The sequence below is a fragment of the Candoia aspera genome, chromosome 10, assembly GCF_035149785.1.
Source record: "Candoia aspera isolate rCanAsp1 chromosome 10, rCanAsp1.hap2, whole genome shotgun sequence".
In the NCBI taxonomy this organism is placed as follows: Eukaryota; Metazoa; Chordata; class Lepidosauria; order Squamata; family Boidae; genus Candoia; species Candoia aspera.
In genome coordinates this window covers 16344409-16370482 of record NC_086162.1, presented here as the reverse complement: position 1 = coordinate 16370482, position 26074 = coordinate 16344409, and the positions used below count along the sequence as shown (strand labels likewise).

Here is a 26074-nt window from a genome sequence, read left to right as displayed (position 1 = left end):
TGTTTAATTAAATAAATGTAGGCATTAAGATATACCTTGCAGATAATAAATAAACTGCTGTGGCCTTTCAGCACCACCAGCCTTTGTTGCTTACCTCTTTTCTGTTTCTAACTGGTCGACGTTCCATAGGCACTGAGCATGTACTGTATGTTTTAGATGTGTCCACCTCCCCGAAGCCTTTGCTCTAACTATTTTAAAAACATTTGTGAATTTAAAATTTCCCACCAAAACTAATACTGTAATGCCTCCATCAGATGAAAGTGATGGCTATGTATGAGAACTTTGCCCGAATAAATGATTTATTTTTGTCAGTGTCACTCAGCACATTGAAATGGGTTCACACAATATACTAAACTCTAAAGCTGGGTTTACAAAATGCATTTCCTGGGTTTACATAATCCTGGACCCAATCAATGAGTTCACACAACATGCTGACCCACAGATCACCCAAACCTAGGTTAGTCTAGTCTGGCTTGTTGTCTGAACTCAGCTTTGTGTTTCTTGTGTGTGGATGGTGCAGTTTTGGTTACATAACTGAGCAATGGACCACAATGGCTAATAATGAAGGATTCTGAGAGTTGTAGATCAGCAATATCTGGAGGAACAGAAATCCCTCATCTCTGTTATCAAGTGCTCACCATTGAATAATGAGGTTGCTAAACATCTAGTGACTTTGACTTACCTTGGAAAGTTAAGCGGGGTTGGATCTGGTTGGTTCCTGGATGGGAGACTATCAGGAAATTCCAGGGAAGTAGACTAGACCGGGAAGTTAAAAAAACATCCTGGAAGAGGGCAAGAAAAAAACAACTTCAGTATTGATGCCATGAAAACTACATGGATACTGTATGTCCATCTGATCGTTGGAAGTTGATCTTGACCTGAAAGAGATCTTCCCTTTTATTTGCATATAGGATCTATGGTTGTTTTCTGCCACTGCAAAGGTATGGTTTGGTAATGGGGCATCTGCCAAATTACCTCCAAAAGAATATGAAATCATTTTCAACATTGCAAGAAATCTTTTGCACTCTCACGTGGGAATGCTGAAATCTTGTGAGCTGTTACCACTTTTATGTACGATCTTGCAAAATTTCAGCTTTTGCTAAGTCAGACTTTCTGGACCAGAAAAATTGCCAACTATGAATGTTTTTTAAGTAGAAAACCAGGACAGAGTAAAACAAAGTCTATGCCGCTTGAGACTTGGAGAAATCAATTCTTCTCTGCACTGTAGGCTCTTGCTAATTTGAGTTGAAACTTTAAAGAATACTAGCGCCCTGAATACTTAAAACAATTCTTTAATTTATAGGATACTAAGAAGGCTAAATGATTGGATGCTTGTAGAAAAAGATCAATAAAGGAAATGCCACAGATTGAGCAAATGGCTTCAGATGCAAGCAGAACAAACGGTGTTTATGAAATCAGAGCTGGGAAAAGACAATAATAGAGAGGGGTAGGGACTTTTTGAAGAGGATGCTCGCTGGGGCATCCATGATTGATTGACTGATTATGTGCCATCAAGTTGCTGTCAACTCCTAGCGACCACATAGATAGATTTTCTCCATGATAATCTGTCCCTAACCTGGTCTTTCAGGTCTTCCAAAGATGCACTCATTGCTACTATAACTGAGTCCCTTCACTTGCTGGTGGTTGTCCTCTTCCTTCTGCCTTTCCCAGCATTAGAACCTCTACAAAAGGGGAAAGGCTTCAGTTGTGACATTGCTGTCTTGCAGATTTTGACCCCTCCTGCAGATGGTTGGGAAGGAAAACGGAGCATATGGAAAACTATATCTAAGCTAATGTATTTCACAGAAACGGGAGTTCCTGTTCATTCGGGTCTGATACAGAAGCATTTTTGTTGGCTTGTCTATATTGCCATCGAAACAAACGAACGAACAAACAGTGATAGGAGTGCTTCAAGGGGAGATTTTCATTAAAAAAAAATCACCATGCCCTGGTGACCGTATATTTCATCGGCTCCCTTTGATTTAAAAGCTGAATGATGCTGCGTTGAATTAATTCATAATGTGGACCAAAGCTGACTTTTTGTCAGCTGCTGCAGGTAGTATTTTCAAGCAACATGCAGAATACCATGGTGCTTGGAATTCAGTTTTGCAAAACCATACTCCTGTATTTTAAAGAAAGCAGAGAGAAATAGGAACTTTCACATCAGCCATAGCTAATTGTGTATCTTAAATGTCCCAGCTTCAATGGGCTATTCAAACTTTATTAAAACTGTTAAAACTCTTATCTGAAAGGATGTGGCACACTGTCCAGAATGTTAGCATTACTGATACTATTAGAAGCAGAACATGCAACAAAATATGGCAGGATCAAGTCCTTGCCTTCAACCATGGACCCATCCAGAGCATTTCATTACGTTCTTCCATTTACAAGTTTTCAGGGTGGGGTCAACTCCTCCCCTGCCATAAAGACTTTTTTTACTTCAGACCTTGGAGGTCATCCAAGCCTGTATGTTATTTTTGGGCAGGAATCATGGAGCCATTTGGATCAAGTAAGGATCAAATCACTAGTAATATATGGAAAGCAGACCCAATACAGTACCATGTTTCTAATTGTGCATGAATACAATGCTGGCCAGGAGATGAATCTGGAACCAAGAGATGAATTGGGAACCAGGAACTGAACCAGGAACCAGGTATCACAGGTTGGAACTCAGAGTAAGTGTATATTTTAAGAAGCTTTTTGAGTTAGAAAGAGGTGCCTGCATGAAGAGATGAAGATTATGGTTCCCATTGCTGAATTTAAAAACTATATGAACACTAGCCCTTGCATATGTTTTTCTGAATGAACTTTCCTCCCTCATAGCTAGCCATCTTTGATTTAAACTATGTATCTTTATGCATACACTGAAAGCACTCTTTTCTCAACTGAAGTTGGCTTTGCACAACTGAGGGAAGTGCAAATTCTGACCCAGGAACTGCAGATTGGGCTGGGTTGTCTTGATCTGTGAACATGGAGCTTCTTTAACTGAGAACGATGCAAAATGAAGTGAAGCAACCGAGTCACCCCTTTCTAAACTCTGCAGAAAATGTCAGATTGGTGCATCTCACTGGGTGGCAAGCATGTAAAAACAACTTGGGAGTGTGGCTGGTTCCTCCAAGCTCTTTTCCTCTTGCATGTAAATGATTAATGGAAGATATTGTGGAAGCAGATGTGGTTGCCACAGTAACCAAGGGGAGTTGTGAAAAAAGGCATGCATAGAATACTAAGCCCTGCTTGCTCCTTTGCAATGCAGTAATTGTAGCCATCCTAAGATCCTGGTTATCAACACCTGGCGGCCCCTCACCCAAGCAAGGACATTCAAACATGTATAGATCAGAAGCACTCTGGTAGGACCCTTTCCGACTAGCAGATTTTATTCAAAGATAGCAGTTTTCCTGAGCTGCAGCTCACTTCATCAGATGCATAAAGAGCTAGACTGATGTAGCATGGAAATTGGGGTGGGGAGGAGGGAGGGGAAAATAGGTTGGTTAGGCAGAGGCAGGTTACAAGTAAGACAGATTACAAGTACCTTGAGTGTGTGCCTTTGAGTCAGTGTTGACTCCTGGCGACTGCCTGGACTAGGCCCTGCTATTTTCTTGGCAAGGTTTTTCAGAAGTGGTTTGCCATTGCCTTCTTCCTAGGGCTGAGAGAGAGGGACTGGCCCAAGGTCACCCAGCTGGCTTTGTGCCTAGGGCGGGACTAGAACTCACAGTTTCTAGCCTGGTGCCTTCACCACCACACCAAACTGGCTCTACAAGTACCTTATCAGGTAACAGTTGTAATGTCTTAAAAACTCAATTGAGTTTGTTGAGTATTTTTGGGATTGCCTGAAACCTTTTGATGGGTTTGTGTTCTGCAATCTGTTGCTCAATGGTGTGGTTAAAGTCTTCTTTTTCCAAATTGGTCACTTTGAGGTCTGCCACAAAGGGTCCTGGGAGGTTGAAATGCTGTGATACCATTTTGCTGTAGTCCTGAGTCCTGAGTCCTGAGGTGAGGTGAGGTGAATTGATTCAATTCAGTTCAAAAGCTGGATTGATTCAGTTTCAAAGTTCACTGGCTCTGAAGAATCAAGTTGATTTTGAATTGCCAATTCAGCTGGTTGAAGTAACTTGATAAAAAGTGTGTGTTTACAGTGTATGTACAAAAGTCCATTGAATCTTTAAACCTATTTAAGGGCACTTGGTCTGGTGTATGGAATCCATTTAACAATTTATTCAGAGTGGCTATTCAGTTTTATACAGACCTAATGAATTCCTCTAGAAGTGGATTTTAGCATCTCACCTCCCAGAAAAACCACTGTGGAATGAACTCTACCCAGAAGGAACATCCAAGTAGCATTCTGTCTTTTTACCTTTCCTTAAAAACAATACACAGAAAGACTGTAATTGTTCCACTTACTTTTAAAAAATATATACAGTCAATCAGGAAACATAAGACAAGGATGACATTTTGTTGTAAATGTACTGTTTTTAAAAAAAAGAAATATGAATGAGATCCCTTGACCAACTCATTGATTGATTATGTGCCATCAAGTTGGTGTTGACTCTTAGTGAGCACATAGATTTTCTGCAGGACGATCTGTCCCCAACTTGGTCCTTTGGGTCTTCCAACTGTGAACCCATCGCCACTGTAACTGAGTCTCTCCACCCTGCTGCTGGTCATCTTCCTTTCTTTCCTTCTCTTTCCTTCCACCTTTCCCAGCATTAGAACCTTCTCCAGAGAGATGGATCTTCACATAATGTGTCCGAAGTAGGATAATTTGAGCCTGGTCATTTGTGCCTCTGGTGAGAACTCTGGGTTGATTTGTTTGATGATCCATTTGACCAACTCATACGTTTTTTTAAAAGTAAGTTGATTCCCCTTACTTTAACATCTGATCTGCCCTGGCATTTTTTTTAACTTAAAACAAAAAGAATTAAAAGCATCAGGCATGAAAATTCCTCTGCCAAAGTGGGCAGCAGAATGAATCCTACTTTCCTGGGATTTTGGAAAGCCCTTAAGATCTGGGTCTTTTCCCAGGCCTGGGGCTAATACAGGTGTGATTCCTTGGTCAAGCCCCTGTTGTACTGATTTTTGTACTGTTTGTTATTTCAGTTGTTTTAGTCCTGGCTGCCTGTGCTTGGGGGTTTGTTTTGTTTTGTTTTTTTAATCTGTTCAATCATGTCTGATTCTCGGAGACTGTCTGGACAAGTCCCTGCAGTTTCCTTGGCAAGGTTTTTCAGAAGTGGTTTGCCATTGCCTTCTTCCTAGGGCTGAGAGAAAGTGACTGGCCCAAGGTCACCCAGCTGGCTTTGTGCCCAAGGTGGGACTAGAACTCCTGGTGTCTCCTGGCTTCTAGCCTGGGGCCTTAACCACTACACCAAATTGGCTCTCTTGGGGGTTTATCACAATACCCTAATCAAGTAAATGATACCCTGATCAAGGAACTACCAAGGAGAAACCACACCCCCACCAATACCATCAGGGCAAGCTACTGTATGTAAACAGGGAGCAAATCCCACACTCACCAGCACTGATGATATTACCTAGTCGGGAAATGAGATGTCTGCAAGCAAACCACCAAGCTGAGAACGCAACAAGGACTCCACTTGGGCAGTTTGTTTATTTTTTAATGGATTTTGTAAGCCACCCAAAGTCTTCTGTAGAGGGTGGCTTTGTTAAATCAATACATAAATTAAATTAAAGTAAAGTAAATTAAAGTAAAGTAAATTAAATTTGTAGATTGTAATGGATTTTCAAGGATCACCTCTTTAGTTGTTAGTGAAGTATACAGAAAAAAAGAGTTCCCTGAATGACTCGACTGGCTTGAACTTTAAAGGAAACAGACCTAGTTCCCAAGTTGGATCTTGGTCCACTGCCCTCTTTTTCTTCCTAATGAATCAGGCTTGCATCTCTGTAGCTCAGGAAGCCTCTTCTATCTTGCGTGTAAATCGATGACTTGTTCCGTATTGCTTCAATGGAAACCTCTCTCTCTGATAGCCACATCGCTCGAGTCCTAGACAACAATTGGCCTTCATGGAAACATTGACAGGCAGAGGGGGATGCCAAGAATAAGCTCACTCTGTCAGCTATGTCCTTGTCTCCCCCATTGTTAAAATCAGGCAAATGTTCACCCCACCCACCAGAGCCTTCCTGACTTTGATTATGGAGGAGATCTGGCAGATTTTACGCTGATACATATCTGCTCCGGGGACGGCATCGTAATTCTCCTTCAACATAAACCATGCCATCTGCACTTCCTTGTATTGCGAGGGGTTTCTTATTATTTCAGTTTTGGCTTTTGGTAGGCTCTCTGGCTGAAAGGCCCTCTTGAACCTTACCAGTTTGCTGAAGGTCTTTCCTTTTGCTGGGAACTTCTCATGTTTTCTGAAACCACAATAACAACGTGAATGCTGTTTGGAAGACTGTGGATGTTCCCCACTTCGGTTGAATCATAGGTGCCTTCGGATTCAAGGAACATAACTTTTATCTTTCCTGGGATCTAGCCCTACTTCCTTGTCCCTTTCAGACCTATTTTGAAGGTTTGCTATTTATGGGATTGTCCTGGTTTTCAGAAGATCTGCAAATGCCCTTGTGGCCTGCATTTTATCCTATCTTTTATAGCACGCACTTCAAAAGCAGATTTGTGCAGCAGATCGTGCGTGAAGTATACTTTGGCAGTCTTAGTGCTGCTGTTGGTTCTTCTCAACTCTTTATTTTTTAAAATAAAGTAGTGTAGCAAAACTACATTTGCTTTACATGTAAATCACTGGTTAAGTAAACATACCCTTTTTAAAATCGCAGCCAAGTCAGCATTTGACTTTTTAGCAGATGCATCACACTTCTGGCTCATATTTAAATTGTGGTCAACAAGGACACCCAGATCCCATTCACCTACACTACTGCCAAGCCAAGTCTCAACCGTTTTATATTTGTGCATTTCATGTTTCCTACCTAGATGCATAACTTACATTTCTCCCTGTTCAATTCTAGGTTATTCATTTCACTTTCAACCCATTGCTTAAGCCTTTCTTCTTCCTCCTCTTCCCCTTCCTCCTCTTCCTCCTCTTCTTCTCCTCCTCCTCCCACTCCCCCTCCTTCTCACAACAATGTGAAATCACAGCTGCCAGTTCTTTAGCTGGTGTTGGCCCTCATTTGCATCAAGTTCTTCCCAAGAACCTAGGGTGTTAAAATGCATAGGTGTAGTATATGTGCAGATCCTATTATTATTATTATTATTATTATTATTATTATTATTATTATTATTATTTTGGCTTTAGTTCCTGTCAGTATACAGTCACATGAATTAGATACTGGTGAGAAGGATACTGCACTTCCTATGCAATGAGAGCCCCTTGCTTGATTAGCATGCCATCTCCTGGTTCGCCCATCGTCTGGGAGCTGCTCAAAAGGCTGCCAGCTGATGAGATGCTCCTTCGGTGTGCTAATAAGGGCCAGGTGGGGTGGAGGTGTTTCACAGACAAAGGAATGACTGACATTTCGCTGTCAGTAGGCTGTTTTGCTCAGCTGCTTGAGTGTCTTTTATGCAGACAAGTATATGCATGCCTACTAAGAGAAAGCTCAGGGTTATTACCCTGGGTGAATTTTCTTTCTTATTTACTGATTTTTCTGGTTTGCCACAAGTGGTAAGTATTCTTCTAGTAAGGATCAAGGGTTCTCATGAACAAGTACAAGTTAAATGCTGCTGTCTCTGGTTGTGCAGCAACACGTTTATGTGTACATCTGGGAGGAAAAGAATTGCTCTAGTCTATCTATTCCTGTAGATGCATCTGCTCCCTGTTTCCACTATCTATACATTTGCTTCATCTTTCCTATATATTGCTTCATATATATAATATGATCTTCCTATCCATATCTAGCTATGTAGTTAGCTGTCTCTCTCTTGCTATCACCCAGAGTCACTTGCTGGGATGGGCGGCTATAGAAATTAAATAAACAAACAAACAAACAAACAGACAGACAAACAAATATCTAATGTTCTTGTTCTCTCTTTCTTGCTGTCTATCTTGCTATCTGTCTATCTAAGTTATCCTATCTACAGGCAGTCCTCGTTTAACAACCACAATTGGGACCGGCAACTTGGTCATTAAATGAAGCAGTTGCTAAGTGAAACCGTGACTATGCTTATGATCTTATTTCAGCTTTCCTTTGCTTTACAGACCTGGGAAAGTTGTAAAGGCAAGGATTGGTCATAAAGATTTTTTTCATCACCATCATAACTGCGAACAGTCAGTAAATGAGGCAGTTGCTAAATGAGGAGTACCTGTATCTAGTTATCCAATCTATCTAGTTATCCTCTCTCTCTCTCTCTCTCTCTCATCCTGTTGGGTTGAAGCAGCATTTAAGCCCAACCAAACAAATCTCTTCCATATTCCTGCTTCTGATATATCAGCTTCTGCTTTCTGTTACCCCTTTCTGCTTCCTTTATGTCAGCTTCTGGGAGAACATAGCTTAATGGTGCAGGTGTGGAAATAAGACCAGGGAGACCCAGGATCAAGAGCACACAGCCCTGGAAACTCATCTGGAAAATTTGGGGCAGACACTTCTCAGCCCAACCTACTCCATGGGGAAGGGAATGTTGTATGCCCTATCTGGAGCTTCTAGCAAATAGTCATATATACAGTAAGTATATACATGTATACACCTCTATTCTTTTGTTTCTTTCTATATATCAGCTTCTGCTAACCTACACAGAATAATAGAAAGTAAGGGCTCGAAGGGAGATCTTTTAGCCCAACACCCAACAATCCATATTGGTTTCTCATATGTTGCTTCCATTTCATATTTCTGCTTCCTACTTGGTTGCTAAATGAAACTGTCGAGTTTTAATTATTTTAATAAATGTTTTATATACATTCCTGAAAGCCAAAAACACAAGATGTTGCTCAGCTCGGAATGACTGGACGCCCTTAAAGTTGGCATGTATTAGGATGGACATTAATATTAGCAACTGTTGATGCAACTGTAATGATACACTGATTATCTTATTAAAAGCAGGGTTTGTGCCCACATGAACCTGTCACAATCTCATAATATGTTTTATCTTGTTGAATACATATTGATGAAAATGATTCTCCCTGTTAAGAAGTACAGTTCAACTGGTAAAAAAAAAAAAGAGAGAGAAAAGCAGTTGAAAAGAGAAAAGAGATTGTAGAAGAAAAAATAAAATATTACTTGGACTTATAAACAGGGGTATCCTTGGGGGGTAAATGTGTAAAAAAATCAAGATGCCATTCATGACACATGTAAAAAAAAAAGGCAGGGCTTTAATTGTATGATTGCAGTTACCATGTTGACTTTTTTGCCCCCAAGCCTCTGCTTATTTTTAAAAAAATCTTCGGAGAACGCATTTATTTATTTATCTAATTTCGTCACCACCCATCTCCCCCAAAAGAGGGACTTAGCATTATGGGGCTAAGAAAAGGAGAGAAGAAAGAAAAAGACAAAAAGAATGCCGCTGTGGAATGTAATTATAGATTATAGATTGTGGCCTTAAGGACGGCAGTTTGTTTGGATAATTGCCCCAAAGATAGAACAGTAACATCCTACTTTATAATTGGAACGGGCAATTAAAGCTGTTTTACTATTTGGAGCAAAACTGGGCATCCTGAATCAGTCGATTGTTAGATAGGCAGTAAATAATGCCTTCTAGATAAGGCAAGGGGCGGGACAATTACTCAGTGGAGAGACATCCTTCTTCAGTTCCACCCCCCGCTCTTGGGTGAAAAGGTTCAGCCTGGAGGTGATGGGAAAGATTTTCTCTGCCTGAGACTTTGGCAAGACGTTGGTCCTCAAAGGTATGCAAGATGGACTAATACTGTGACCTCTAGAAGGGCAGGTTCCTATATACACCCAGCGCTTATTTCCTTCTCTGTTCAGACTTTATAGCCCAAATTTCCTCTTCTTCTGTTATGAAAAGGGTTCCTGCTCAAGTGTTCAGTTCTTCCTGTATTGGACCAGGGGAGAAAAAAAATTGAAATGAAAAGGCCAGAACTCAAAGCCGAGACTTCAGGGCTTCTACTATGCTAACAGGGTGTCTCTGAAAGGCCCTGGGGCCCACAAAGATGCCTGGGGTGGGCCTCATGTTGACACACTGAATCCGCGTAACCTCAAACGTTCAGATGACCAAGCAGGAATGAATGACGGTGTTTACACAACACAGCCACCCATGGTTAGCTGAACGAACCCATTTGCCTGGGTTCATGAAGAGCTGGAGCTGCAGACCAGCCCACCCCTAGGGTGTGGTGTACCAGACTCCAGGGAATTTGGAAAGGGGAATTAAAGACTGTAGGGCAGAAAGATGGACAAATACTTGCACAGAATAACACCGAGATAAGGGGTATAATCCCAGCATAATCTAGCCTTCGCTATAGTCTTTGTTGAAACTTGAGCCAAACACTTTGGGGAAGGGCAACTGTATATATCATTAATTTATGTTGGTACTATTTTGAGCATACCCTAAAGAACATGTTGAACTCCATGTCATAGATGCTGCTTCTCCATAAACATGTCAAAATGGCCAAGTGGGGTCAGGCTTGGTTATGAAAATGTGCCTGGAAGATGGTCTACAAAAGCAATTCATTTCATGCAAGCATGCCTGAAAATCTGCCCCTTCCAGGAGGGGAGGTCATCTGCTGAAGATGCTCAGTAAAAGAATTTGCCTTTTCAAAGTCCACTGTAGCTGAAGTTTCTTCAGGTTCCTTGATAGATGAGGGATCAAAAAAGTCAAGAGGATCACACAGCAAAAGCCCCATTCCTTTTTTACATGCGTTGAATGTGTAACCCACATACAAATGTTGGATGCATCATCCCTGTCCACCAAATTGTTTCTTTAATGGTGCAGAATAGAGTAGGGATCACCAGGTTTCCATCTCTATTCTGCTTCTGTTACGTACACATTAAGATTAAACTGAAATAACCCTTTGGGACTATCCATGCTAATTACCCACAACAGAGGCTCTGGAAAGTTCTCTACTTGATATATAGAGAGATACTGATAATGCAGATTGTTGTTATTAAGTCTTCTTCCCTTTTAATCTCTTGCCTATAGTTCACATCTCTCTGTCAGCCCTTTGAGGTAGGCCAGCTCAGGAAACAGTCACCAGAAGAACTGGAACATTTTTTTTGTAGGGTATAATAACAGAATCTTGAGCGGGTGATACTTTTCCTGCTTTTCACTCTGTTTTGCCAGTTACCTGTTTTAATGTTTGGGGATGTAGAATAAATAAACATCAAACTATATTTTTTGCTAGCTTAACAGGGTGCTGTGTAGGCTTGCCCTGTTCTGGAAAAAGGGCTTTAGTGTGCTGGATGCAAACTAAACTGGAAAATAGTGTCCCCGCTCCGGTTAATTTCCACCGAAAAAAGAGGGTGAGCTTTGACTGCACAGTTGTGGTGGTCATTCTAATGATTTTTTTTATGCACTCTGCCCTCCCTATCCAACCCCACCGCAGACAACCTGTGGACAAGAGAACTGAGTGAGCTGAAGAACCTGATTGGTGGTAATGTCTATGCCTATGTCTATGTCTATATGGTAAATTTATATAGCCACCCATCTGACATACATGACTCTGAGCAGTGTAGGTAAAGGTAAAGGTTTCCTTTGACATGAAGTCCAGTCGTGTCCGACTCTAGGGGGCGGCGCTCATCTCCGTTTCAAAGCCGAAGAGCCGGCGTTTGTCCGTAGACACTTCCTCCGTGGTCATGTGGCCGGCACAACTAAATGGAATGCCGTTACCTGCCTGCCGAAGCGGTGCCTATTAATCTACTCACATTTGCATGTTTTCGGACTGCTAGGTTGGCAGGAGCTGGGACTAGCAACAGGAGCTCACCCTGTCACGTGGATTTGAACCGCCAGCCTTCCGATCGGCAAGCTCAGCAGCTCAGCGGTTTAACCCGCAGCACCACCGAGTTCCTTTGAGCAGTGTACGTTAAAAACACACAAAAATAATGTAACAAAATAACCAAAAACACAACAAAAACATCATTTAAAAAACATTAAAAACAATAAAAGCCAATACATTCATTTGCAATCCACTCAGGTAAAAAGACTTGCCTTTCTTTTTTTTGCAAAAGACTAGAGGTTTAGATTCTTTCCTTAAACCATATGTATGTATGTATGTTAATTTAAGAACAAATACATATTGATGTAATTTGATTCCCCTGTTAATTTTTTTACTAATTACACTTCCTTTCTGCCAATGTTTGGCCTATAAATAGCACCACTAATGGTGTAAGAAATCACTTCTTGATGCATCATTGGGACATCATTGATACTGCTTAGTATAAAAACAAAGTGTGGGGGGAGGGTTGAAAAACACATTTATTTGGCAAATGGTTAGACAATATACCTGCTGGTAGAGAGAGAGTGAGTGTGTTCATGCTTAATCAGGTCAGTTACAAATCCAGGGGCAATATTTTCGCATTATGTGATGCTTGGTTGATTTTAGCCTTGATGAGGGTTTTTTTTAAAAGTAATTTAGTGTGTTATGCGAACCCAGGCAATTTAATTAATTTGTAGTTCAACGAATGGTGCAAACACAACAAATGGGTTAAATCAGTCAGGTTAATCGGGTTAAGTGTGTTGTTGTGTGCATTATGGCTTGTCCCTCTCTTTTCTGATTCTTGTTTTTAAAAGATGCAGACTGCAACTCTACAGCCTTCCCTGGGAATCCATTCTGTTGAAGTCAGGGGGACTTACTTTTGAGAAGATGTCTATAAGCTTGCTCTATAAAAGGAACAGACAAGCAATGGGTTTCATCAGTTTCTAGGAGTAGAAATAGCTATAGTAGTGTGGGCTTGGGTTTTTTTTGTTGTTGTTGTTTGTTTCTGTCCATTTTTTGATCATCCTTGGCATATTGTTGCCTAGCAGAAGTTTTTCTTCAAAGAAAGGAGTTTTTCAAGCATCCAGGCACGTGTTATCAAAAGTTTTCCAACAGAATATAGTTCTGGATTAGTGCATCTTCCCAGATGCAGAGAGAATGTCCCAGATGTCTTCTTCACAACCTCAGCAACACCACGTGTCTCACAATAAATATACAAGCATGGAGATAAACATCTACAGGGAAAAAAAGGAGTCTCACCTTTTTCTGAACATACGACTTGGCTATTTTGATTGAGTGTGGTAGGGGCAGTCTTAAAACTTCAGAATCTGGAATTACAACTCTTTTCCCTTGTCCTTTTAAAACAATGTTTTCCAATCTTGGCAACTTTAAGATGTGTGGACTTCAACTCCCAGAATTCCTCAGCCAGCATGGAATTCTGGGAGTTGAAGTCCACACATCTTAAAGTTGCCAAGGTTGAAAAACGCTGTTTTAGAACACACACACACAAAAAAACAAAATCCCAAAAGACAGCCCCAGGTGTAGCAGTCAAGCTAGCTCACCATTTTACAAGGAGAGTTACAGGTAGTCCTTGCTTAACAACCAATTGTTTAGTGACAGTTCAGACTTACAATGGTGCTGGAAAAAAAACTTGCAACTGTTCCTCACCCTTACGAGTGTTGCAGTGTCCCTGCAGTAACGTGATCACGATTTGGGTGCTTGGCAACTGGTTCGCATTTATGACCGTCACAGCATCCCGTGGTCATGTGATTGCCATTTTAGACCTTCCCAGCCAGCTTCTGGTAGGCAAAAGCAGTGGGGAACTGCATGATTTGCTTAACAACCACATGGTTTGCTTAATGCCTGCAGTGATTCGCTTAATGACCACCACAAAAAAGGTCATAAAATTGGGTCAGAATAGTTTAATGACCACTTCACTTAGCAAATAAAATTTGGGTCCCAACTGTGGTCATTAAGTTAGGACTACCTTTATCAGGTTTAATGTATCTTAATCTGCAGCCAGATACAAAACTTTTCTCAGTTTAAGCAATGCACTGGCTGGGTTTGAAGTGGGTGGGTGGTGAAATTTTAAAAGTAGTAAAAATGGGTGCTTTAATCCTCTGCAAAACTTAAAGCAGACATTTTGCCTCCTAGCAATCTGCAAAAGAACCCCCCAAACTTTGGATTCCTTCTACTCTGAAAAGCATCTGGGGACCATGAGAGATACGCTGCACACGAGCCCAAGAGTGATCTTTCTGGCACCCCAGAATTGTGTTTCCCAATCTTGACTCCTTGAAGATGTGTGTACTTAAATTCCCAGCATGCTGACTGGGGAATTCTGGGAGGTGAAGTCCACACGTTTTAAAGTTGCCAAGTTTGGGAAACACTGATCTAGAGGATGGGATGTTGCATTATGTGAAGAATGTGCCAATATAATAGTTTTTAGAAGTCTTTGTCCTTATCTAGACTTGGTTACAAAATTGTCTGTACTATCACTTTAGTAGCAGTAGAATCCATTTCATATTGCCCAAGTTATTGCATTCTCTGGACAGGATATTGGTACTGTGTAAGTTTTATTCTAAGAGCAGCATTTGGCGTTTGGCTTTTTGGATGTTTCTGAAAATTTCCACCTGTGAGTTTCATCCTGGAGTTTGGAGGAACATGCTCTCATTTCCAAAGCAAAATTTACATATCAGATATCTTCCACTGTTCAACTTTTTCAATGTTTGTCAGCTGCAGATGGTAGCTAAGGGTGTTTCATACAGGTTTTCACTGCACCTTTTGAAGAAACAAAGCTTGCATTTAACTTCAACTTTGGGGTAACTTTTCCTGTAACTTGTCATTGTGAGAATGTAAATGGTAACAGAAATTTGCATAAGTTGAACAAGAAAACAATCAGACTAGACAGTTAGCTCACCAATCTAGGCATTACAGCAGACAGGGTTTTTAATGATTTGCAGATCCCTAGCAAAATGTAAGTATAGATTCACATTAACACCCTACCATATCCAAATGTTTTGGATGACAGATTATGATCATGATGGCTAGACCACTGATCATGATGTTGAAGGGTTGATGAAGGGCAGCAGACTGTCATGACCCTAGTAGATTTTATTATTTATTTATTTATCCAATTTGTACCTGCCCATCTCCTCCCTTCGGGGGACTCTGGGCGGTTTACAGTAATCAATTAAAACAACAATCATACAATGAATAAAATATACAATGTAAAATTACCATAATAAGTAATATAAATAAGAGTAAAAAATAAAAAAGTCCAAGTGGCAAAAGAATCTAAAACAGTCCAAGTATGGGAGGAGTGGTCTATAGCAGCCATCCCCATATAAATCTATTCCCTTCTCCGCCCCAAGCGAGGTGGCAGAACCAGGTCTTGATGTTTTTAAGTGTCATAATTCTTCTTCCTCTTCTTCCTCTTCCTCTTCTTCTTCCTCTTCTTCCTCTTCTTCTTCTTCTTCTTCTTCTTCTTTATCACCATCACCATCACCATCACCATCACCATCACCATCACCATCACCATCACCACAAAGGTAGTATCTGCCTTGGTTCCTCTCCTTCCTCCTCTTCCTTTATTACAGCCAAAGACCAGAATATTAAACAGTAGTAAAAATAGTAAAGTAAATATTGGATAGCATCAAGGTAGTCAACAAATAAACTGAATTGTAACTATGAGAGACGTTGCATTAATTGGTGCTTCATTTTCACTGCCGCTGCACAGTATTTTTCTACAGTCTGACTTGGAGGATTGAGAAAAGTAAACTCATATAAAAATATCTCTTCTTTCAGGGAACTGATGAAGCAGGGTAAGATGTAAGTGCTATGGATGTCCCAGAGATACTACAGAAAAATAACACACATGGAGCTGCTTTAATTTCCCCAAGTGTAATTTATAAAATACCTTAAATTTATCACTTATCTGTTGATACAGGCCGCCATCGTCTACCCCCTTCCATTATCTGTTGTATGCTTTTCTAACCCCCTGCCAAGAATTCCTCTGCTAAGTGGCAAAGATTGGACGTCCTCTGAACAAATTCCTGTGGACAGTTTTGTGTCGTAATTAGCACTCTGGTAGCATTGGAGCATGGGGGGAAGGCCAACCTAAAGGCAAGCTAATGAGGTCAGAAGATGGCGTGCTGCCATCCTGTGAATAGGGGGGGGCAAAAAGAGCAATGAGAAAGCCATCTGCCTGGAAATGTATCCTGGGGCTCTGGTGTCAAATGCAGATGGAGTGGATTTGTTTAAGAAGCCAGGGACTTGGAGATACTTGGCTCTATTTGTTGTTTCAGAGACTAATTGGGTCAACGGAAGGCTTGTCAAATGGAGGCCATGTCCGCCTTTGTTCAACTTAGCAGCGCTAATACCTGAATGGGAAGAACTTTGGCCTGAATTTGTTCTGCACAGCCCTTCCTTCCTTCTTACCCTTCCCTACTTAAGTGGCTTCAATCCCACACTTCCACTGTCTTCCAGCATCCCATTCCACATATAAAATAGAATAGCCCACCCCCCACCCCCCACCCCTGACCTTCAATGATTTGCTGATAGCGACTAATTTTGAATGTCTTGGGTTACATGCTTGGGATCACTGATTCTGCCCATGAAAGTATCAGGGCAAGACCCCTGCCAAAAATGGTGCTTATAAAAGACTTGGACATCTTATTCAAGCTGCAGGAACAAGGATGCCAGATGAACATTAGGAAAAACGTCTCAAGAATAAGGACAGTTTTGGCCATGCGACCAATGACCAAGGACAGGTGTGGGCTTCTCTACATTGGGTGTGTTCAGGTGGAAGTGTAAAGTAAGAAAATTCTTTGGAAGACATGGTCAAGCAAAGACCAGGTAAATGATTGTGTCATTCAGGGTTAAAAGTTCCCCTGGATGTCAGTCTAAGTCCCATCACTGCGCAGGGAAATGGCTGCTAAATCCCAAAGGGTTTGGAAGCAGGCTGTTCAAACATTGGCACAAACAATAAAGGGCCATCACAAAATCTGCCATCATCAGTCGTGCCTTGTTAATGATGATTTCAAGATTGTAAGAGGGAAAAAAACACTGTCGGGTCATGTAATCTTAGGATGTTTAACCTAGAAAATTCTATTCTAATGTATGGGCTGTTGACATCCATGGGCTTCAGAGTTGTGCGTCATGTCCACTGACCTCCCTTTTTTGGCAAGCTGCCCAGAGTCATTCTGAAGTTGGGCAGCCTTCAAATCCAATAAATAAATAAAGGCTCTCCCTTGCCATGCAACAAGCATGAGGATTTTATTTGCAATGAAATCTCCTTCCTGTTCTTCCTATTTAAGTTCCTTCTTGAGTCTTGGAATCATCCAAAGTGGCTGGGAAGAGTTTCCTTTTTCTGGCTGCTTCTGGGAGGCTAGACAGTTAACCATCTGTTGTGGATGCATTAATTTGGATCTCTGCACTATGTAGAGGGTTGGGCTTAATGACCTCAAGGGCTCCTTCCAACTCTAGGCTTCTGTCATTTATTACATTATTTTGGTGAGAGAGCAGTATGGATAACAACTGCTCCGATAGAAGGCCTTGTCTCCCTCTTAAGATGGAAGCATTGTGCCAATCTGCATTTCCAGTCTGACGTGGATAAAAATTATTCCAAGAGAAATGGTGGATAACAGCCTGGAGCCCATTCATTCTTTTCTCCTTAACTAAGAGGCCTGGGCTGCTTCCATCACGTATTGTTGCCTGATAATGGGAAGGACGTTCTTTCCATTTAATTTCCTTCCTCATCACCAGCTTTGCCTTTGTCTTGCGTCCCCTTTAGAAATGTTAATTCTAGCTGATATATCGACAGTACTCATTTTCCTGCATTGTCATTTCCAAGAGAACTTGCACTTTTATTTTTGTAAAAATAAACGGAAAGAAAAAGACGGAAGAGTCCGCCAAAGCAGCTGCACTGCGGAGGGGAGGGCTGCCAATAATGACTGGGATGATGAGAATAATAATCATCTCTTCAGGAGAAAAAAAAGTTGCTGTAAACTACTTGTCGAGGAACATCGTGACTTGAGTACTTTCTGAAATGCAGAGTTAAAAATATGAAAAGAATGAGCATGTTGGGCCTCACGTTGCTTTCACATTAGGAATTGCTGTTTTTTGTTCACTTTTTTTTAAAAATTGTGCATTGTACAACCACCCACCCCCAGGCTTTTTTGAGGGTGGGGTGGGGAATTGTAGCCCGCATTAGTGTTATATCTTTGTCTGAAGGTTTTCAATACACCATGATTTCCTGCCACAGTTATCTTCCCTGTTGGCATAATTTCTCCTGTTTTTATTTGTGGACTGAGATAGATGATATAGATATATAGATATAGGTGTAAGAGCCTCGTGTGGTGCAGAGTGGTAGGCGGCAGTATTGCAACCGAAACTCTCCCCGCGACCCGAGTTCGATCCCAGCAGAAGCTGGATTCTCAGGGAGCCGGCTCAGGTCGACTCGGCCTTCCATCCTTCCGAGGTCGGTGAAATGAGCACCCAGCTTGCTGGGGGAGGTGAGGACTGGGGAAGGCAATGGCAAACCACCCCGCTCTATAGTCTGCCAAGAAAACATTGCAAAAGCGGTGTCCCCCCAAAGGGTCAGACATGACTCAGTGCTTGCACAGGGGACCTTTCACCTTTCACACAGGTATAGGTATAGATATAGATATCTAGATTAATTTTTATTGAAGAATTTTCACAGTAATAAAAGCAATACAAATTTAAGAAAAAGAATGAGAATAAAGAAAAAGTAGTGAATAGATAAAGAAAAGGAAAGAAAAGAAGAAAAAAAGAAAAAAGGTATAAAGCAGCAGCTTCTGATCTTCTGTACAGCACTTACAAATAAATTTATCATCTGTCCTCCCTCTTTAAGGTTACATCATGATGCTCTTCTTCCTATCTGAGGGCTGACATACCGACTGGCTTACAGATGATATGGAGGATGGAGAACTTGCGGCCATCAGATATTGTCGAATTACTGTTCCCTTCAGTCGCAACCAGTAGCATGGCCAATGTGGAGACAGGCCAAGAATTGTCCTTCCTTCCTCCCTCCCTTGGCTGCCCATCTCAAATACAGGACTACATATCTGGAGGGCCACTGCTCCCCCACCCCTACGCTAGAGAGACTGGCTCCAAATTGAGTTTCTCCCAGGTGTGAGGACATTAAAAATAAATAAAATAAAAACTTGCTCTACATCAGCCTTCCCTTGAAGATCATTTGGAGATTTCAGCTGGTTGAACAGATGGCCACCCAGTTAATGATAAGCAGTCTGAGGATTGCCCATATACCACCACTACTATGACAGTTGCATCGTCTGCCAGTTAGCTTCCTGATGCTGGTTGTCCCCTTTAAAGCACTATATGGCTTAGGCCTTGGAGAATTTCAAGACCACCTTTCCTGGGTTGAATTCATCTAGTGTGATCAGGGAGAAATGGCTTGCTGAGGGTCCCACCCTCAAGGGAAGGCCATGTGCACTGTGTCTGATGTCAAGCCTTCTCACTAATGGCCCCTTACCTTTGGAATAGCTTAACCTTGCATACCTCTTCCTTACTACATTTTGGGAGAACTGTGAAAACTTTCAGGACCAGTGACAACTATAACATCACCAAGTGGTGATGCCTCAGGTGGGTTGTAATTTGTTGAAATCGATTGTTGTTAAACTTTTAAACTTATTTTGTGCTGCTCTGTGATAAGCCACTGAAAGTTTGGGGAAACTGAAGCAAATCCGTAAATCAATCAATACACTCTCAGAATTCTCTGGGCATCTAGTTGATTGTGCTGGATGCAAACTCTGTAAATAAACAAACAAACAAATAAATAAACAAACAAACAAACAAACAAACAGCACCTGGAAGACTTTACATTTGGAGGATATCTAGGCTAGGAAAGATTGCTCTAAAGCAGTGTTTCTCAACCTCAGCAGCTTTAAGATGTGTGCATTTCAACTCCAAGAATTCCCCAGCCAGCAAGGAATTCTGGGAGTTGAAGTTCACACATCTTAAAGCTGTTGAGGTTGAGAAACACTGCTTTAAAGAGTAGTAACATATGCATGCAGTAACACTTAACCAGCACTAATATTAATTTAAATAACCACAACAACCTGTTTATCCTTGCTCTTACTGACATTCTAGCCACTATTATAAAAACACGTTTATCTTTTTCTTGTTTTTCCTAACATGCTTTTCAAACATAATGCCTCCTGATGTTTGGGAAGTCCATTACAAATCTGTTGATGGTTTACAGTGAAAGAGCAGCCTTGAAATCATTTTTCAAGGCAGAAGAATTTCACAGTTGCAGGTACACCAAAGTGGCATTTCTTCTTAAGCAACTGGAAAAGAAACCAGGTTTTTCTGCCTTTTTCTTATACCCAGCAAGTGACCTTGAATTTAACAATTTAATTCATTAATTAATTTTTTGACCCTCTTTCCTCATGTATTTCACTATTTTCCCCTTTGTTCAGATCAAAACTTACATTCTGGCACCATTTTCAGATATTATCTGGTGCCACATCAGGTGCTGGACTTCTGCACTAAACACTCAGCAACAACGTCCCTTCCCTGAATATGAGTTTGTTAAATTCTAATGTCTTGGATTTTCTTCTCCCTCCATCTGGAATTGCGAAGAAGAAAATATACAGGAAGGAAGAGGAGAGAAATCTTTTATAATTCACATGTTCTTGCTAGACGAACAAATGCATCTCAAGGGGACAGTTGCGTGATCTTAAAAGGATTGGATTGGCCACTTTTGTACTATGCACAAGGGACAAATTGCCTTCCAGCTAATTCAATCTCAGGTTCCGTTGACTTGCTGATTAATTTGATCAAGAGATGCAGAGCTACCCATTTGCATTCACAATATCAAATGGCTTTGCTGCACATTCGGATCCATTTGGCCATAATTCACTTTATAGTAACATCTTAGTCCAAGTGAAAAAGATGATGTCTCATTTTTGGACTTCATTGTACTCTTCTGTTTCATAAGTAATGTCCTCTGCTATTTTTTGGGATTATCTTCGAAAGAGACAATACTGGAGGCTTAGGGTGTCACTATAGTCTTTAAAAGCTGTTGAGTTTTTACAAAACAGTAGCAAGCTGCTGAGTTTCTGAAATGTCCTTATCAGCAAAGATGATTAGAGGCCAGCAGAACTGCAGTGGAATGGGGAAGATGTAGCTTTATCCAGGACTTTTAATATCAGTATCCTATAGAATACTTGGAATGGCAGCAGGGAAATCTGCAGGAGGGTTTTTAAAAAGTCAAGATGATCCCATGATTGAAAAAGGCATGTGGTTTTGGTTGCATGCCTATGGCCGCCATCCTGACTTTTTTGACCACTGTCTCGATAGATGTCCCTGAATGGCAGTTGGTTGCTAAAGCGCTTTTGATACTAGCTTCCTCCCTCCTGAACTGGCATTGATCTGAACAGTCACGAATGGGCCACCTAACAGAGACATTGGTTGGCTAGGAGACTCGTGAATTGGATTCTGGAAGATGAATGGAAAGGGCCTAAATCTCTGAAGTCCTCCTAGAATGGTAGAAGATTGTACAGCAATGGCATGGACAATGGATGAAGGCTTTTTCAAGTTGAACTTGATCCTTGGAGGCTTCAAAGATAGGCCCATGGAGCTTTCTTTGGGAACAATACAGAAGGGATTGGCCATTAGTTTTTCAAGGAGTGAAAAACTCTGGGAGTTGAAGTCCACATATCTTAAAGTAGCCAAGGCTGAGAAACACTGATCTAGGTGATATGCCTGATTGTGAAAAAGCTACGAAGGACTGATTTTGTTAATACTCAGATAAATGCTGGTCAGGGATCATAATTAAGTTAAGTTATATTCAGATGGGTGATTACTAGGAAATCCCAGGCTCTAGATTAACTTGGAAAGAGATTTTTTGAAATCCTGGGAGAAGTAAATGGCCAACTACTCCTGTTACCAAGAAAACAACATTGATGCATCTGTGCAGTCACTGGGGGCTGTACTCAGTTCTCCATTTACCCTAAGCCATGGGCCACCACCACATTCTCTGGAAACAGCAAATAATTAGGGAAAAAAGAAAATGTTTGCACCCACTGAGAGATGTGCGAACATTTAAGGGCAAATAGGTTTTGTCATCAGTTTCTCTCCCTGAGCCTCTAATTTTCAAATTAAAGCTTGAACCCTTACAGGTCAAGTATTTCAAATTGCTTGCAGTTTGGCTAAATGACAGTTCTCCAGGGATGACGCTTATTTGGTGGTTGAACTCTTTGAGGCCAGATGTAGCCATGTTTCATGGATTAATTCTGACATCTAGTGGTCACATCCTCTATTTGCACCCTTGTCTTGCACATCCACTATTTGCACAAGAAGGCAGTGGCAAATTACTTCTGTATTATGCCAAGAAAAGTAGACAGATGTATCCATAAAATCACCAGGTACAAAGCCTTTACTTTACAAGAGACTTTTTTGACGAATGCTATAAACCTGGTTGACACATCATGCTAAAGTATAATCTGAATTGTTTGGTTTTGGTTTAACCTCAGTGTGTTATGTGAATGTGGCTGCTGTGATTTATAAACCATGGTTTCTGCCTGGTGGGTTATGTGAATCCAGTCAATTGTTGTTTCTTCAAAAATCAAGGTTAGGCAAACCATGGCTTAGTGCAGTGCATGGACCAAGCCATCTTCCCTTGCCTCTATATGACTTGAAACTTAAACTTTAAACTTAAAGCTTTAGACTTTAATCTGAAAAGAAAAAAAAAGGGGGGGTAGCTTTAAAACAGCCTTGTTCAGTTGCTTCTGATTCTTCATGACCCAACAGACAATTCAGCAGATTTTATGTCTCAAATTGTTTCTTTGAGTTCTTGTAAGCTCTTACAGGTGTCCTCAGTGATATCATCTAGCCATCTTGTCTTCTTTTGGTTTCTTTTTCAATTACCTTTGATTTTCCCACGCACTGGAATCTACTCCAGTGACTCCTGCCTTTATATCATGTGGCCAAATATGCCAGCTTTAGCTTCATTATTACTGCATCCAATGAACAGTCTGGGTTCACTTATCTCTTACTAAGTGAGTTCTCTTTCTTGAGATCTAAGATATTCTCAACCATTGTCTCCAGTGCCACAATTCAAAGGCATCTATTCTTCTGTGTTCAGCCTTTCTGATGTCCAGTTTTCACGGTCATCTGTTACAACTGGCAAAGCCATGGCCTTGACAATACACATCTTTGTTGTCATTGTGATGTCTTCAATATTTTGTCTAGAGGTCAGAGCCTTTCTCCCAAGTAACAGACACCATGTACGTCATGGCTACAGTTACAATCCCTGTGACTTTTTGAGCCTAGAAAGATAATGCCTGTCCATTTTCAACTTTGCTCCACCTTTTTGCACCAGGTAAGGTTGACACTGCCTGTTGACATGATTTCAGGTTTTTTAATACTGAGCAGTGGAACAGCTTTACACTTTCTCTTTTCCTCTTCAACAAAAGATACCTTGATTCTTCTTGCTTCTGGCCACTAAAGCTGTATCATTCACGTTGTCCGAGACTGCTGATGTAGCTCACAGCATTTTAATCCCAACTGCCATTTCTTTCGGTCCAGCATTTTTCATTCTATTTTCTGCATGTAAGTTATATAAATTATAGTCCCTTTCCATATTCTGAACAATTAAATACTCTACATTCCATTATTTATAAACTGTTTGTTTATAACTAATTCTTAAAGAGCTGGATGAGTTGGCCTGGTACATCCATATTTTCAAGGACTATCCACCATTTTTTGTCATCTGCACAGTCAAAAGCATTAATTTTTTTTATTCTATTTATCAAACTTTATCACTGTCCATCTCCCTCCCAAGGAGGGAGTCTGGGTGGTTTACAATAAAAACGAAATTAAAATAAAAAGCAGTTACAAATACAATAAATACACTAGAAATAAAATGTGATTAATATAATCAATAAAGCAAAAGCTGAGGCCTACCCCCTTGCCTTTTCTATTATTCATCATATCACAATGTAATTTTGAGTGCCTCTTCTGATTCCAGTTCGCACATCTAGCAATTCTTGTTCCATATATTATAGAAATCTGGAGTGCAAAATCTTGAGCATCACCTTACTAGCCTGTGAGGTATGTGTAAATGATCAGTAGCCTGAACATTCTTTAGCGCTATCTTGCTGTCTGAAGACAGGTATGGAAAACACAGCCATGGGTATGGCCAAGGGTATGGGGGGAAATATATATTCCTTTTATTATTTATTAGACTCTGTGTGAGGCAAGGTTGTATACTTTCACCCTATTTATTCAATATGTACGCTGAACAAATAATTTAAGAAGCAGGAATGTACGAAGAAGAACTGGGTATCAAAACTGGTGGAAGACTCATTAACAACCTGCAATATGCAGATGATACAACTTTGCTTGCTGGAAGTGAAGAAGACTTGAAGTACTTGCTGATGAAGATCAAAGATTGTAGTCAACAATATGGACTACACCTGAATGTGAAGAAGAAGAAGATTCTCACAAATAGACCAATAAACAATGTCACAATAAATGGAGAAGAAATTGAAGTTGTCAACGATTTCATCTACTCAGATCAACAATCAATGCCAAGGGAAGTAGTAATCAAGACATCAAACAACGTATCGCACTGGGAAGATCTGCCATCAAAGACCTATCTAAAGTTTTTAGAAGTAAAGAAGTCAGTTTAAAAACAAAGATGTGTCTGACTCACACCATGGTCTTCTCAATTGCCACATATGCCTGTGAAAGTTGAACATTAAAAAAGGAAGACAGAAGAATAATTGATGCATTCAAATTGTGGTGTTGGCAAAGATTATTGAAAATACCACGGACTGCCAGAAGAACAAACAAATCAGTTTTAGAAGAAATACAACCAGAATGTTCCCTAGAGGCGAAGATAACTAGGCTTAGACTCTCATACTTTGGGAACATCATCAGGAAAGACCAATTGCTTGAAAAGGACATCGTGTTTGGTAAAGTTGAGGGCCAGCGGAAAAGAGGAAGACCTTCAATGCGATGGATTGATAGTTACCCCAACAATGGATGCAAACATTGGAACAGTCAGGCATATGGCGCAGCACCGAACAGCATTTCGTTCTGTTATACATGTGGTCGCCATGAGTCGTAAATGACTCGATGGCAACTAACAACAACAACCCCACTGAGAGTTGTTTGATACGGCCTGGTTACTTGACAGACTGTATGCCTCCCATAGTATCTGCCCGGCGGATTCAGTTTGGCAGGGTTAGTGCGCCCCAGTTTCTTTGATTAAACAGTGGCATCTCTCGTGACCCCAGAAGTATGCTTTCTCTGTAGCAGTGCTTGCCCTCTGGAATGAGGTTCCCCTGAGATCCAGATGACCCGCATACCCTTGACCACTGCCTTCAGACTCTAAGTAATGTAACTACATCATTGGCCAGATTTTTGTTGTGAGCAGTATTTTTTAGGGTCCTTTTAACTCCACTTTCCAAAATGTCGGGCTCTCCTTCACTGATCCTACCTTAATATGTACCTTTAATGTTCAGGACCTTGTTTGTATATTTGCACCATCTCTCCTTTATATCTTCTTTCTGCTTTAGGTCTCTGCCTTCATTGTCTTTTATTGTGCAAATCTTTGCATAAAAGTTTCCCTTGATTTCTCTAATTTTCTTTCTCTCTTGTCCTTCCATTCTTGTGCATTGCTTACCTAGATATAATTCCTTGTATCTTCTTGCTTTTCTCTAGAACTCAGCAGTTGGGCAAAGTTTCTTATTTCTTGTTTCTGTTGCCTTTTGCTTTTTTCCATTATTCTCAATGTGTGTATCAATAGAGATTTTGCCTTCATTTGCTTTCTACATTTTTGGATATTTTTCTTTGCTTCCTCTTTAATAATGTCACAAACAGTCCATAGTTCTTCAGGCACTTTGTTTATCAAATCTAATCCATTAAATCTATTATTTGCCTTCACTTAGAAAATCTATGAGACCTGCAGAACTTCCAGTCGATTGAAGAATTATGTGCCAGACTTTCTCCATGATGATCTGCCCCTAACCTGGTCCTTCAGCTCTTCCAACAGTGCACCCATCACCACTGCAATCGAGTCCCTCCACTTTGCTGCTTGTGGTCCTCTTCTCTTTCCTTCCACCCTTCCCAGCATCAGAGCCTTCTCCAGAGAATTGGGTCTTTGCATAATGTGTCCAAAGTGGGATAATCTGAGCCTGGTCATTTGTACCTCGAGTGACAACTGTGGTTTGATTGTACATGATCCATCAGTTTGCTTTCTT

At 40.8% G+C, this 26074-nt stretch overlaps 1 long non-coding RNA gene across 1 annotated transcript in view; it reads left to right on the top strand.

Moving 5' to 3' along the window:
- The window catches only part of LOC134503471 (uncharacterized), a 194157-nt gene that overhangs the window by 82511 nt on the left and 85572 nt on the right, over positions 1-26074 (top strand). The window lies entirely within an intron of this gene.